At 46.6% G+C, this 15,891-nt stretch overlaps 1 pseudogene; it reads right to left on the reverse strand.

Moving 5' to 3' along the window:
- Positions 1–15,091: 15,091 nt before the first annotated feature.
- Positions 15,092–15,232, reverse strand: LOC147707984 (5.8S ribosomal RNA; annotated as a pseudogene).
- Positions 15,233–15,891: the final 659 nt, after the last annotated feature.

Below are 15,891 nucleotides of genomic sequence, written 5' to 3' on the forward strand. Positions count from 1 at the left end.
AACTCCTTTGTTTCTTCTGACATGTGGGGCCAGTGAAAGTGAGGTACAAGCCTGTCCCAAGTCTTGTTCTGGCCAAAATATACTGCAAGTGGAATATCATGGGCTAGTGTCAAAAGGAAGCCCCTGAATGCCAAAGGTATGCCCAACCTCCTGGAAGCACCAGGCTTGGGGTCTCTACTCTCTGAATACAGGAGCTCTTCATCCCAATAAACTTTATGGGTGCCATTAGCTTCCCTGCAGCCTCAGCAGCACCTTGCTGTCTGAGGGGTTCAAGAGAAGGGCAGTCCAACTGTGCCTGCCTCCGATCTGCCATGGAAGGGCCCCCTGTCCCAAGAAACTCAACCTGATCAGTTTTAAGTTCTTCTAGGACAGTTCCTTCTTCAGGCTCACAATCAGCATCCTCAGAAGACTGATCCTCATTCTGAGGCAGGGGGGGGAAGGTTCTGCCTTAACCCTACTGCTCCTTTTACAGGGAGGCAACTGGTCAATTATTCCAGAATCCAGTGCCTGATCAGTGTTAGACTTTTTGACCTGTGACCTAGTTACTGCAAGGACATAGGCTGAGATTCCTAACATTTCTGCGTGAGTCCTAAACTCCACTTCAGACCAGGCTGAAGTACCTATGTCATTGCCAAGCAAACATTCTACAGGGAGGTCTGAGCTAACAACAACCTTCTTAAGGCAAGTTACCCCTCCCCAGGAGAAATTAACAACGTCCATACTATTTGTGGTAGTGACATTGCTAGCATTGGTCACTTGGTAGGTTTCACCATGTATGTACTGTTCAGGGTCTACAAAGTCAGGTATCACCATTGAAACACTGGCACCTGTGTCCCTGTAGGCCCAAGCCTTTTTCTCATTGACAAACGGAGTTTGTCTGTACTTGCCCAGGTTACTGGGACTCACAGAGGAGGACATATCCATGCCTCCATCACATATCAAAACAGCTTGAGTTGGTATTCATTAGTCACTTAGCTTTATTCGATTTTGATTTAAAAATCATAAAAGCATACAAACAAAACAAAACAAAACAATTTTTAGAATAATAACAGAGAAACAGACATACAATAATATATCTACAAGTTGAAAAGGACGTGTGCCCAGGCTGTTGGAACATATCTTTGATTATATCGCACTGTACATAAAATTAGCATTTACCGTCTGAGTTAATACGTAAGCTTGTCCCTTCAAAAAGGGGTCTTCAGAAATTACAATTTTTTATACAGTAAATCAAATCTTTTGAGGGCAAGAGAGCTACTACCAATCAAAGCACGAGGTCCCCTTCCCATCAAATATTTGTGTGCTGCCGTTGATCTTAGTAGGGGGATATGTGGGGTACTTGGGTAAAAATCGTACAAGTCCCAAATGGAAATGGGGCCATCTCCTTCTTGGGGCTGGGAGGATCGTAGATGGGGGACAATGTTACAATTCCTAAATTTAACTAGAATTAGGTCCCCAGGAATGTCTTTAGGTAGTGACCCTAACCAGCCCACCCTTCTAACGCTCAGGATTCCACCGTCTTGATTGGGTAGGAGGGGTCTATTTTTAGTTACCCAGAATATGACCTTATTTAAAAGGTCTTGATGTCTTTCGGGTTTCCCATAAGTGGGTGCCGGTATTTATTCCTGAAAGAACAAGCACAAAAGGGGCGGCTTCCGGAGGTAAATGTATACATGCTACTCTGTTTCGCTCCGCTCTGACAACAGTGTAGTTAGTTAACACAGATTTGGGGGCAATTTTAGTAGCAGTTGGGGTGGTATGTTAGGAGTTTGACTTTTAGTTGGGACATTTTGTTTGGTATTAATTGGTATAGGCACTTCGGGTGCAGTGGGTAGGTTGGAACAAATGGGTATTACCGTCTTTATAGGAGGTGAAGTGTTGGCTTTAATGGTTGCCTCTATACTTGTCAACCTATCCCCCAGGATATTGATTTTTTCTACCAAGGGTGCTATTATAGATCTTAGTATTTGCTCGAGCTGGAACAGTAGTGGCAACTGGGGCGAAGATACTTGGTCATCCAAACTTACGGCATCCCCCTTAGATAAGGTGAAGTTAATGGCGGGCGATGAGAGACCAACACAAAGTTTTTGTATTTTAGGTTGATTTCCATGGCCATTAACCCCGTCATGCGTCCTTTTAGCGCTTGGGCCCTGAGGCAGTGCAGCAGCTTGGGTGTTGACCTCCTTAGATGATAGGGTTGGTTCACATAGTCTGCCAACGGGGGTGCCGATACTAGAGCTTTTTACAGGGGAGGGGGATACTACTGGGACGAACTTAGTACCACACAAAGCATTTAATTCCTCCCAGTAAGAAAAGTTTTGCGGACTGACCCGGGTTAAAAGGGGGAGATTGCGTAGTATCTAGAAGTTGACATGATTCATCAATATCTACTTCGCTTAGAGTGGGCAGTATCCTCCTACTCGGGATCTGCTTTTCCATCCCATGCCCTGGGCCCCGCTGTGGGATAGATCTTTTTTGTGAGCCCCCTTGCGTGTCATAATTGAAGAAATATGGTCAGTATTAATGTCTTTAACGGGGAGACAAAATGTCCATGGAAAGTCAATGTGTAGTGTAGATCTCTGTACCTTCTCTTGTCGGGGTGCCAAGGGAGGTGGCCCGTCCCATCCTCCTCAGGCCTCGGAGGGCATTAGAGGGCCAGCCCTTTGCCCGGGCTTAGCCCGGCCGTCCCGCGGGGACAGGAGGAGTTCCGATGTATGTAGGCGCCTCCTGGCGCAGGCTGTGACGTCCCAGGTGCGCCTCTGCCACCGGGGCAACTGGGGAATGTAGTCTGGGTCCGAGTCCGAGTTGCCGGCCGTTTCCCTCACGGTGCTCAGTGGGCTCAGAAATGCCAGTGAGGTGCTGTGGGGCTCAGCCAATACCCCTCCCTTGCTGCCTGGACTGGTGCTGCTAAGGTTGGACCCCCAAGGAGCTGTCGGCGCTCCGATGTATGTAGGCGCCTCCTGGCGCAGGCTGTGACGTCCCAGGTGCGCCTCTGCCACCGGGGCGCCTGGGGAACGTAGTCTGGGTCCGAGTCCGAGTTGCCGGCCGTTTCCCTCACGGCGCTCAGTGGGCTCAGAAATGCCAGTGAGGTGCTGTGGGGCTCAGCCAATACCCCTCCCGTGCTGCCTGGACTGGTGCTGCTAAGGTTGGACCAGAATCCATCTCAGTTCCCAGGGTTAACCCTACTACACCCTTCTTTTGGGAACCACCACTTGGAGCTGAACTAGGGGGAACAGTTGCCTTAGGGGCAATGGTGGCTGGAGCGGTCTCCTTTTTGGTGCACTCACTGGTCCAGTGAGTATTATTTTTGCAAACTCTGCATCATGGTTTTCTAGGACCTTCTTTCATTTTGGATTGGGGACCCTGACCATTAGAAGCTTTCTGGGGACCTTGTGAAGACCTCTGGTTTTTAGCTTTCTCCTCACCCTTTTGGTCTTGCTTCTTTTGGTCACCACCTTGGTTCTGTATCTTCTGCTTCACCCTGGTTCTGGCCCATGTGTCTGCCTTCTTTTCCAATCATTGGGGAGAGGTAAGATCAGAGTCAACCAAGTGTTGATGCAACTACTGGTTCTGACAATTATTAAGAATCTGTTCTCTCATGATTAGATTATACAATAATGTATAGTCACACACTTTACTGCCCAGTAACCAGCCCTCCAGAGCCTTAGTAGCACAATCTACAAAGTGAGTCCAGTCCTGAGTCTGTGTCTTCTAGGTATCTCTGAACTGCAACCTATACTGTTCAGTGGTTAGGCCAAACCCATCTATTAGAGCACTCTCCAGGACTTTGTAATCATCAGCATCCTCTTCTCTGACAGTGAGGATCTTATTTCTACCTTTATCTGAAAAGAAAAGCCGGACTATTGCTGCCCACTGCTCCTGGGGTAGCTTCTGTACTTTGCAAGCCCTTTCCAGTGCAGTGATCAATTTGTGGATGTCCTCCCCAGTCTGATAGGGAGAACAATCTTGTTTAGGTTTCTATGGTCATATGACCTATCCTTACCACTAGGGATATTGCTGCCACCTGGGGATTCTATCCCCATCTTCCTTTTCTCTCTTTCAAGAGCTAGGGTCTTTTTCTCCAAGGCAATCTCTTGCCTCTTGATCCTGAGCTTGACTTCTCTCATTCTAGATACATGTTCTCTTTTCTCAGGAGAAGTTCTTCTCATGTGAGATGAGGCAGAGGACCCCATTGATGACCCAGAATGGTTAGATTCCACTGAAGGTGATCTTGCCCTTCTAGGTACACCATTAGGCCTACGTCGGGGGATGGAGGGAGGCCCATTTTGGCCCACTTCATCTCCAGGTAGTCCTGTTTCTCCCAGGTTGGGTCCATTGGCCATATCCTGGCCTGCATCCTCATCTTCCTCAGATCATGGTGGGGCACCCCACTGGGATCCTCTTCAGTTGATGGTTGCACCCCATCCCCATTACCTAGTCTATCTGGGTCCGATGCTTTCTCTAAGTCATCTGCCACTAAGATATCTATTTGGTGTTGGGTGGTGGGACTTTGTCCTTTCTTTAATTTTCTTATCGCACAAAAACCCCTTAACTCCTGGAAGGAGAATGTGTCATATTTAGATGTCTGCACTTGGCTGACTTGGCACTAGCTCCTGCCCTTAAAGCCATAACTAGTGAGGTGTGGTGTGTGCACCTACCTACACTACTTGGTTTCCTACTAGAACATCTCTAGGAGTTGTAGTCAGGGTGTGATAAGCCCTTAACACCTACAACTTCTAAGTTCAGTAGAACTTATGTATTATAAGCTTGATTTATATGTACCTACTGGTACCTTAATGTGATTTTTCAAATGATATTCTCAAGATTATTTGGTAAAACAATGCAAGCTCTAATTCCACACGCTGCACACCAACGTGAGAAGTTGGCCTGGTATATGACGTCCACTATTCTAGTGGGCACCTTGCACCAATCCAAACGACCCTTATTGATGGTAGGTTGTAAAGTCAACTAGTGGTAGCTGTGGAGAGCAGCCTTCAGGCTAAGACTTAGAGGCAAGTTAAGCTAGTTATTTTACCTATTGTAATGTCCTGAATGATCAAATGAAAGCACACCACACATTGTATATATCAAATATATATGTATTTATTCTAAACACAACCCCTCTGGACTCTTTATGAGGTCAGAGGTAAAAGTACAATACAAGGAACTTAATTAGCATATGATAAGTTGCACAGTATATGTTGTGCCCTAGGGGCCTCACAAACCATATACTAAAATAGCAGTATAAGAACCACATGAGAGTTAGAAAGCAGGCCTAGGGCCTGTAGAACCGCTGTGGCTACCCATAACCACCTAAGGTTAGAATGCAGGAGGCCCACGGGGGACGCGTGCAGTGTCTAAACACAGCCACGGATCACCATTGACTTTCTATGGAGAGCAAACAAGTTACTATTTTAAAGATTAAGAGCACTTGTAGGTGAACTACAATGGAACCCTTGTAGACTAGGTCACTTCGAGAGTCAAGACCCACAGGAGCACCAGAGTTCTTGTGTTACCTCACACAGGGAAGCCGGGTTCATAGGTGTCTTTTGGTGTCGGGTTTCGGTTTCGATTCCAATAGAGAGCTGCGAGGAAATGCTGCAGGCGACCAGAGGAAAAGTGTCCGGGTGGATCCAAGGGTGGATCGGAGATGTGAAGAACCTGAAAGCAGAGGAGACAGAGTCCAGTGACCAGGATGGCAAGGAGAAGTTGCCAGCCGATGGCGGGTGATTTCAGGTGAAAGAGGTGAAGCTTGACTCTTCAGCCACGAGGACCAGGAGGTGTCTACGACAACCAGCAGCTGGATTCAAGCTGTCCCATAAAGTATCTATCTGACTACGGTATCAGAATCCTAATTGGACCAAACAAGCCTTGGCAACAGCAACCCATGCAAGATGACAAGATTGGCTTTGGTGCAGACCAGCAAGGTCTGAGGGACTCCTCCTTTGGAGAGGAGTGGGAGCACTTCTGGAGCAACCAGGAAAGCTCAATAAATCAAAGATGACCCTTCATGGGGTCTCGCTAGCTAACGTACTAAGAACCACAAAGGGGCCTCAAGCGGAAATGCACAAAGCGGGCCCACGGGACACTTGTGGAGTGTAGGCCTCTGAGCTTCAGTGCAAAAGGTGCTCGGGGCAGGGGCTTCAACTACCCCAATGCACAACTTCAGGAAACCTCAGGAAGGAGGTGCAGTTGCAAAGATGCAGGATGTCAAGGAGTTCTGGTTCCACATCTCTCGTGTCCTCTACAGGTCTCAGCTTTGCTGGGAGCGCATATCAGCATCAGAGATGTCTGGAAGTCTGTGTCCTGTGTTGCAGGTTATTCGGGATCCGGCGGGAGCCTCAAAAATGCAGACCAGCAAAGATGCAGTTGGTGCCTGTTTGAACAGGGTGGCCACTCCTTGACCATAAGGGAGATTTCTTCTGTCTTCCGGTCGAAATGGAATGTCGAAGGTCCAAGATATATGTTGCAGTGTTTTGTCCAGGGTAATCTAAAGTCCTAGGGACTGGGGTTCTATACTTATAGTAAGTTTAGGGGTTGGACTAACTCTAAGTTCCCTCCTATGGGTGGACCTGGGGAGGGGTGGTTACAGCCCTTTCCCTTTGTCTAGTTTCGCACCAGAGCTGGGGCTGAGCGCCCCAGCAACCGGTTTGAACTGGGAATTGCATGGAGCACCTTGTGTGCCCCAGGCAGTGACTGAAAAGCATTCACTGAATGCAACCCACCCTGCCCCAATACACTAAAGCCTGTCTGAGGAGGTGCTAGCAACTCCCTGGACATGAAACCTATTGTCCAGGCCTCCCCTGCCAGAGTTTCGTCCACAGCAGGAGGGCAGACTCGTGTCTGTGGCAGCAGCATCCATTTTGTGATGCTGGGGCTCTGTTTGACTTTAACTGGGTTTACCAGTAACTACATGTCTTCTCCCTCTAGAAGGGTGGAATGCTACCCACGCCACTAGAACTGGTGGGAGGGAGGGGTAGTATTCCAAAGTGTTTGATACCTTACACGACAGGTTCTGATAAAGCCATACCAAAGTTAGCATTAACCGCGAGGATTATAATGCACTAAAGAGTATATGATATGGCTATATCATCGAGCAGCTATACGGAGATGGTTCCAAAAGCTGCAGAGGGGCTCAGCTCATGCTAGGGCACCCTCTCACACAAAACCAAGCACTCTACCTCCAGGATTGTCAAGGCCTGCCATAGGAGTGACTTATAGTTTACCATGTGTCTATATATGAGGTAAATATAGGTATACTATATCTAAGTAAGGGGTGGTTACACCACCTTACCCAGGCTGTAAGTACAGACCTGTGGTGTCAGTTTGGAAGGCTAACCAGGGGTGGCACAATACATGCTGCAGCCCGTGGTAGGCCTCTGGGGTCCCCAAGGATGCCTCAGTAACCAATCTGGTATGTACCTAAAGTGTATGGTATCACTTTAGAGAGAACACAGCTAGGCTGTGGGCCTGATTAGCAGGGCCACAGCCATACTAAAGTCGAAAAACCAGTGAAGCACAGCAAAAAGTGGGGGTAACCATAGGAAGCAGACCCTACTCTCCTACAATATGTAAAAGCACACGTAAAGCCACTATGCGTGGCTTTACCTGTGCTTGTCAATATCGCCCGGTTTCATGCAAATCTTTGTGTGTTAGGGGCGTGACTTGGGTGTTGCTGTGGGTATTCCCATGCAACACCCATGTCCACTGATGCATTTTCAGATTTAGGGGCAATCGTAAATCTGGAAATGCATCAGAATGCTACGCTAGCCTAAGGTGGTGTAGCGAGGTGCAACAAGGAGAAATGATTACATTTCTCCCCGTTTTTTTCCTCTTTCAATGCGTGCTGCATTCCTCAGCACGCATTGGATGAGGAAACCACCTCAATTGATTGCAAGAGTGCCTGTGCCGGTGCATGGCAGCAGTGTGTGCACCAGCGCAGGGGGAAGCACGGAGATGCAACATACTGTTGTAAATATGTTGCATCCCTCTGTTTTGAAACATACCTAGCACAACAAAATGACTTGCGGCATCATGCTGGGTTTGTTTCTTGTAAATCTGCCCCTTTGTTTTTTGCATATTTTTAGGTTTGTGAAATAAATAACCTAATTCTTATTTTATGTATTTGTTTCATGCATATTTGTTTCTGTTCTGTTGCGTATTGTTTTGAGGTTCAAATAATATAAATTGCTTAGAAGGGGGTCCCCTCCTTTCAGTAGTGATGTAATGTGGGTCCACGGAATTTAAAAGCTTAAGAACATATGCTCTAGTCCATTGCTCTTGGCTCTTTAGGACGATTGTTGACAAGGGGCCAAGTACCCGCCAACACAAAAACAACTAACTAATCAATAATCTAGCAGGAAAAAAAACAAATCTCATTTTCGTTTTGCTGTCTCTTTTGTTCACTGATGGTCATTTACAGTTTTCTCCTTTGTTCTAAATCTGGTCCTGACAAAAAGGATGGTTTGTGGCTTACGCAGAAAACGTGTTTCCGTGTTTGACATTGATTAGCATGGTACACTGCTGTCGATATTTGAGAGAGTGAAATGAGGTAAGTGATGATTAACACATCACAGAGCATGCTGGTTTGCTGAATTGATTTATTGGTCCCATTCTTTGCCTTTTACTCTTTCAGGATCAGTATTTGTTCTGGACATTTGTTCCTGGTCAGTACCAGAGCAGCTACTGATGTCATACTTCTTACAGGCACGTGTATCTCTGAAGAAGAACTTCTGTTGGCTTATTTTCATGAAATTTCAGTTTGGCAGGCCCATTCATCTGACTGGCACTGATTATGCATTTTAGTGATGTTGTTTGTAGCTCAATACTTAATCTAAGCGTAAAACAATATTGTCATTTTCAATACTTGTTTATAATTAAGGCTTCCAGATTTAGTTTTTACTGATAAATATAGATAAAAAAAATAGCGTGTTCTCTATCTGCATTCCTTTTTAAGGTAGACAAATACAGAAAATGTGGCTTATTTTGAGTGACTCTATATGCTGTTATTTATGAATGTCATGCCAAAAGTTGTGAAGATTGACAACATATAATAAATGATGATATATACTTAATTTCACTGTGAATGAGGTGATATGGTTATTTTCAGTGAAACAAGACTATAATTTCTGTCTTGCTAGCTTAGCCTACCCTGGCGCAATCAATAGCATGGTTATCTTTTTTATAAATGGGAAAAGCAGCAGGCACACTTTGCTTTCAGAATATATCATACTTTCTCGGTGAGGATAGAGGGTTGTGAACATTATTGCTGAAGAGTTGCGTGTGTCATCAATATGTTCGCAAAAGCATATGCTCTGGGTATTCGTGTGCATTCACAGACTCTTAAGGAAGCCTGCTGTAACGCGTGTGCATATAGCAATGGCATAGCAAGGACAACATGGGCCCTAATACAGGCAAGAAAAATCCCGAGTTTTGGTATTTAAAACAATTGTAATTGAGTATTGAACTCCTAAAATCCCACAGCTATGGTGCCTCAGTCCCTGGTGCCCTAGTGATAGCTATGTCCCTGCTGTGTTGTTTGTAGTGAAAACATTGCACAATTGTTATGAAAAATGTAGCACAAAGGACACTGACCTGATCAACAGTACATTCAGGGCCTCATTTATGAGGTTTTGGCTCAGGGCAGCACCACAAGGAATCTTGCTGCGCTGCCCTGCATCAAAAGATAAGGGAGGGAATGAGCCGTATCTATGAGATACGGAGCTTTCCTGTCCTTTTCCCCTCTGCTGTCACACAATGGGCTGCCATGCACCAGCGCATGCACCCCTGCACCATGTTGCAAGGGTGCCTGCATTGCGGGACTGATTGCTTTTGAGCAGGAAGGGACACCTTTCTTGCGTTGCAGGCTGATTGATTTTGTGCAGGAAGGGACACCTTTCTGAGCAAAATCAATCAATTAAGGTCCTTTCCTCTTTCTATGTGTGCTGCACAATGCAGCACATATAAAAAAGGGACCCATTAGGAGAAAGCTTTGCGCCTTCCTAACACCACCCCTGGGATGGCGTCAGAATCTGACGCATTCCCACGTTTATGATTCGTCATAAACCTGGGAATACCTCAGATTCCATGGGTGTTGCGTGGAATCACCCACAGCAACACCCATGGAATGCCTCTTTCATGCTATGCTCTGCATGAAAGTAGCACATATTTACGAGGCCATGAAAAGCCACATAAAGCGGCTTTGTGTGGCCTTGTAAATATGCGGCTCCGGTGGCGTACAACTGCTGCAAGGGGCCTTGTAAATGAGACCCTCAATATAGAGATACAACACAAAAAGATGATGGAAGAAATGTTGAACATTGTCAAACATTCACCCCAGTCACAGAGCTGGGTTTAATCCATTGTTATTTTGCTTACCACACCATTCCAGTCTAGACCCAGCCATATGCAAATCAGCCTTGACCCTGTTCCCCATGGGAACAGTCCAGCCCGAACTACCAGAACAGGTCCTCCCTAGACCGGAAAACAAGCATCCTAGGAGACCGATTTCAGGGCATCACCCCATAACAGCCAGGATAGCTTGACCTGGTGGCCCCCCATCCTCGGCAACTCTCCAACACCTACAGATCTTGCCCGCAACCTCGGCATCATACTCAACTCCTCCCTCACCATGAACTGACAGTTCAATGCTTTATCTTCCACATGTTCCAACACTCCACGTACTCCGCAATAACTTCAAATGGATTCCCCCAAATCCAGAAAGACTGTCACCCACACACTCATAACCAGCAGACTGGACTACGGGAACACCCTCTAAGCCAGAATCAATAAATATCTGTTCAACAAACTCCAGACAATCCAGAACGCCACAGCCAGACTCGTCCTCAGCATCCCACGACTAGACCACATCACCCAGCATCTACGAGACCTCCACTGGATCCCCATCAAAAAGAGAGACACTTTCAAGCTGCTCACTCGCATCTACAAATCCCTCCACAACACCAGACCCCAATACCTCAATGAAAGAATCTCCTTCTATGCCCTAAAAGAAACCTCCGCTCCGCTGACCTTACCATGGCCAAAATCCATTGTCTCTGCAGAGCCAGAATGGGAGGAAGAGCCATCTCCTACATCAGGGCCAAGACCTGGAACAAACTCCTCCTCAACATCAGACGTACCCCCACACTGCAAGTATTCAGGGAGAGTCTCAAGACTTAGGGCCAGATGTAGGTTGGTCGGTAACGGCCGAAAATCGGTATTTTCGGCCATTACCGACCGGTATACATGATTTGACATGTAGGTGCTCAATTTTACAGAATCGGTAACTTTACCGATTCGGTAAAGTTACCGATTCTGTAAAATACCGAATCGGTAATTTTACCGATTCGGAGCCACCCATATGTAGGTGGGACTCTTCAGAGTCCCAGGAGCCTTAACGAATCGGTATTTTACCATCAAATCCAATTTGATGGTAAAATACCGATTTCAGGTGTGCATGCACATGTGTGCATGCACACCTAGCCATGTGACAGGCAGACCTGCCCTTAGGGCATGTATGCCTGCCACATGGCACCCAAGCCTGTCTTGGGGGTTCCAGGGGTTGTCAAAGTGACACCCCCTGCACCCTTGTGAATTCGGTATTTACCGATTCGGTAAATACTGATTCGGTAATGCGCATTCATTCCAATGGGCTTCAAAGCCCATAGGAATGAATGGGCATTACCGAATCGGTAAATACCGAATTCATCCGATTCGGTATTCCAGCACATCTGGAATACCTACATGTCGGACCCATAGATTTACCGATTTTAAATTACTGAATCGGTAAAATTCGGTAATTTAAATACGGTAAATCTTTTCTACCTACATCTAGCCCTTAGCTCTTTGGCTGAATCGGAGATGCCCGAACTTCCCCCCTCCCCCAGTGCCTTGAGACCCTCACAGGTGAGTAGTGCGCTTTACAAATCCCTGATTGATTGAATGATTGAGCTTGAAACCGGTGGCGTAGATAGCACAGGACCAACGTCTTGTGATACCCTTCCCACTTAGGGTGAAAATACAACACAAAAAGATTAAAGACAGAGTGTTGAACATTGTCAAACATTCACCCCCAGTCACAGATCTGGGTTCAGCCCATTGTTATTTTGCTCATCACGCCATTCCAGTTTGGGCCCAGCTATATGCAAATCAGCCTTGAGCATTGCACGTGGGTCCCAGACTCGCTGTGCAACTGGATGTAGGTCCCAATATAGAGATAGCACTTAGACTGATTAATGGCCATTTTGAAGTTGGAGCTAATGCTGCTTCATCAGCATTAATGGCAAATCCTATTGTCAGAAAACAAAATACAGGAGACTTTCAGGAATAGGAACGGGATATAATTTTCCTTTGCTTGAGATTGCTACATGGAAAGGAATCAAAATAAAGAAGGTTGTATATAGCACCATTAATATATAAATATATAAGCATGCTCATGTCTTTTGTGCTGCCAGGCTGTTTTTCTAAAAGTTAGTAAATATAGAGGTCAATGGAATCTGTAAATGAAAGACCAGAGTATAAAGCATTCAACATCAAAGGGACACAGAACATAACTCAATGAGAAGGCCAATTAAGCATCTTTGACTCTCTGAATAGACTTGGGTAAGGAGTTCAAGTCTTACTATGTAGTTATATTTGAGTCATTCTTTCCATTGAAAAGGCATTTTTCATTTTCCTATAACGTTTGACCCTGTAGACAGATGTGCGTAACATGGCAATTGGTGAAATCAACCTGTCCCAGCATGCTAAGTTTTGTGAAGATCTGTTTATTGGAAGAAAAGGTTAAGTAAGGTGAGTGAAATAATTACTGATTTCCTATTTTAGATCTCAAAGGAAGATATGCTGTCATCTATATCCCAAAAGGCTGAATTGATTTATACCAAACTTTGCATACAAGGTAAACATTACTCAGAAAATGTTTTTTTTTCTGTTTTGTGCTGTATGAGAGCTGATTTTTTTTCAACCATATTGAAACTCTTGAGCCAGCTCTGACTCGGTCATTTTACATGGAGAAATATTTTTTTCACAACCATGTTCAGCCAGCCCCGAATGGCGGTTTATTCCAGGGCAGTTGTCAAGGGTATGCAGATAAATGGAAAATCCATATTACACTTGAAAAAAGTGACCTTTTCAGAACATGACTTACAAGTTGAAGGTGACTTGCAAGCTCGGCAGTTGCCATTTTAGGTGCAGGATTTGATGAAGATTTTTTGCCTCACTCACGATTAGCTTCTGATTCAAAAGTTCCAGGTAAGCATGAGCGGGAAATCCGTTACGCTCGCGGATTTTGCGGATTTTTGGGAAATCCGCAATCCGCGAATTTTGCGGATTTCCCGCAAAATCCGCAAAAAAAAATCCGCGAGCGTAACAGGTTCAAAAGTTGAACCCCCACTCATGCAACTATTTTACAATGGCGCCAGCAAGCTGCCAGCGCCGTTGTAAAATAGTTACAAAGTTAGCTTGCACAGGAACCACTAGATAAAACGAAGCAGGTGCTGCTTTATTTTATCTAAGTGCTTCCTGTGCAGGCTAACTTTGTAACTATTTTACAACGGCGCTGGCAGCTTGCTGGCGCCATTGTAAAATGGTTACAGGCACAGCCTTACACAGGTCACTCAAGGGACCCCTGCGCCCTTCAGGGCGATTGCATAGTAACACACACATGGTCACTCGAACTAGTTGATGCTCAAATTCAGTGACTCATTCATTAGCCCAAAAATAATCATGAGCGTCTTCGAGGCTGGACAGGTGTGCCTCTTCCCAAATCTACCGTGGAAAATCAGCTGTGATGCTGGGTAGAGGGCGGCCTTTGCATGGTCGCTCGAACTAGTTGATGCTCAAAATCAGTGACTCATTCATTAGCCCAAAAACAATCATGAGCGTCTTCGAGGCGGGACAGGTGTGCCTCTTCCCAAATCTACTGTGGAAAATCAGCTGTGATGCTGGGTAGAGGCCTTTGCATCCTTGACTTTCATGAGCACAATCCCCGTGCTGTTCCTGTGACCAGGAGCTTCTTTCTCTTCATATAATTGTGTTCGCACGGGTTGCTGCAAGTTCGCACGCGTTTTGTACAATTTCGCAATTTGCGAAATTGTACAAAACCCTCGCGAACTTGCAGAAACCCGTGCGAACATAAAAAAAAAAAATCAGCAAATTCGCGAGAATTCGCGTATTTTGCGGATTGCGAGTTTGCAAATCCGCAAAATTCGCGAACGCGAGATTCGCAAAATTCGCCCATACTTAGTTCCAGGCACTGTAAAAAAAAGGATTTTTTTTGTATATAAATGGCCCTGGGGAGGTGGTGGTCCCAAGAGCTCTTTGAGGCAAAGGATGGGTGCCCGTGTGGCCCCCCTCCTACATATAATTAAAGTCCTGGGGAGGTGGTGGTCCCTGGGGCACTGTGAATATGCAAGCCCCCGGGACTTTGCCCACCCGGGGGCTCAACTAAATTCAAACATGGGAGACTACATTGTTTTTATTATTCCAGTGTTGCCACAAATTCACAAATCTTTTGTGAAATCGCGGGAAAAGTTTAAAAAAATGCTTTTATTAGTGGCGGTGTCCCTAGGGGACCCCAGCCCCAGGGCTAGGAGGTCAGGGTATTCCTACCCTGCCTCCTTTTCTTTATTATTATTATATTTTTGGGGTACTTGACTGTTGTTGAGTGTCAAGATGGCTGCCAACACTTCCTGGCTGAAGTGTTGGCAGCCATTCAGATATTAGCTCAGGACTGTTGGATTGCCAGGGGATGCGTGTCCCTAAATATACAAATTTGGATTTCAGTTAATATCTAAAAAACTACTAAACAGATTTAATCAAATAACAAAAAGTTTTTTTTTCTGGACCATAGACAGCCACATGCGGCACACAGCTAGGTGCCCCAGGCAGACCAGTGGCCTGCCAACCCCCCGCCTAAGCAGGAGGCAGGGCTAGGTGCGCTGGATGGCATAATTCCATGATAGGACTGGTTGAGGGTTCCTGCCATGGATTATAAGAGGGGTCCGACCTTGTGGGGCGACTAAGGGAAGCGGAGCTACCCTGCGACTGCCCCAGGTGCGTCCTAGGGGAAGCCGCAGGGCGGTTGCCTGTCGAGTAATCCTCAGACAGGCGTAGCCCCAGGAGGAACCCGGGGTTGCAGTGTTAATGATCAGCGTGTCTTTCAATTCACACTAATTTTCGCAGCTAGCAGAGTTCTTCATCAGTGCGCGAGCCGAGTGATCCACCACCAAGAATCACAGGCAACTTTTCAAAAACGTCTGCCCGCTTGCTGGCGCAGGAGAGAGTGGAGGAAGGCGATTCCGTACATCTGACATCCGCACTGTGAGACATTCCAGTGCCCCTTACAAGTCTTACCCTCTGGGAGTCAGACTGCACAGTTCAAAAAGCATTAACAGGCCCTTGGCCCTGGACTCCCCAACCCCAGCCAGGGGTGAGTGGGACTCCTGGAGTGACAGGAGCAGGCAGCCCCACTGCCACTGGTCCCTCCCAGAGGACCAAGACTGACTGTGCGATACTTCAAACCCTCAGCCCGGCCGCACGGGACCAGGATGAATCAGGTAAATGTCAAGGAGGTAGGGTCGCCCCACCTGCATGTCAGCCATCCATTACCGGGCTCGACCACTGCAACGTCAAGAGTCCCTGGCTCAGGCGGTAACCCCAAGCCTTGCCAATGGGCTGGTGAGTAGCCCACCCCCCTTGCCCTGGTCAGAGGCGCCAGAAGGGAAGAGCTGGGCAGCCCCTCATCCCGCATGCCTCCCACCGAGAGGAGCCAGGGTGCCCTCGCAGTGCCTGGCTCCTTCTCTTCCAGGTTGATCTGTCGCACGTGAAGGGCTGCTCCTTGGTCACCTAAAGCACAGTCTGACCTGGCATCAGGTGTGGGATGGCCCGGGGTGA

The sequence above is a fragment of the Lissotriton vulgaris genome, chromosome 6 (assembly GCF_964263255.1).
Source record: "Lissotriton vulgaris chromosome 6, aLisVul1.2, whole genome shotgun sequence".
NCBI lineage: Eukaryota > Metazoa > Chordata > Amphibia > Caudata > Salamandridae > Lissotriton > Lissotriton vulgaris.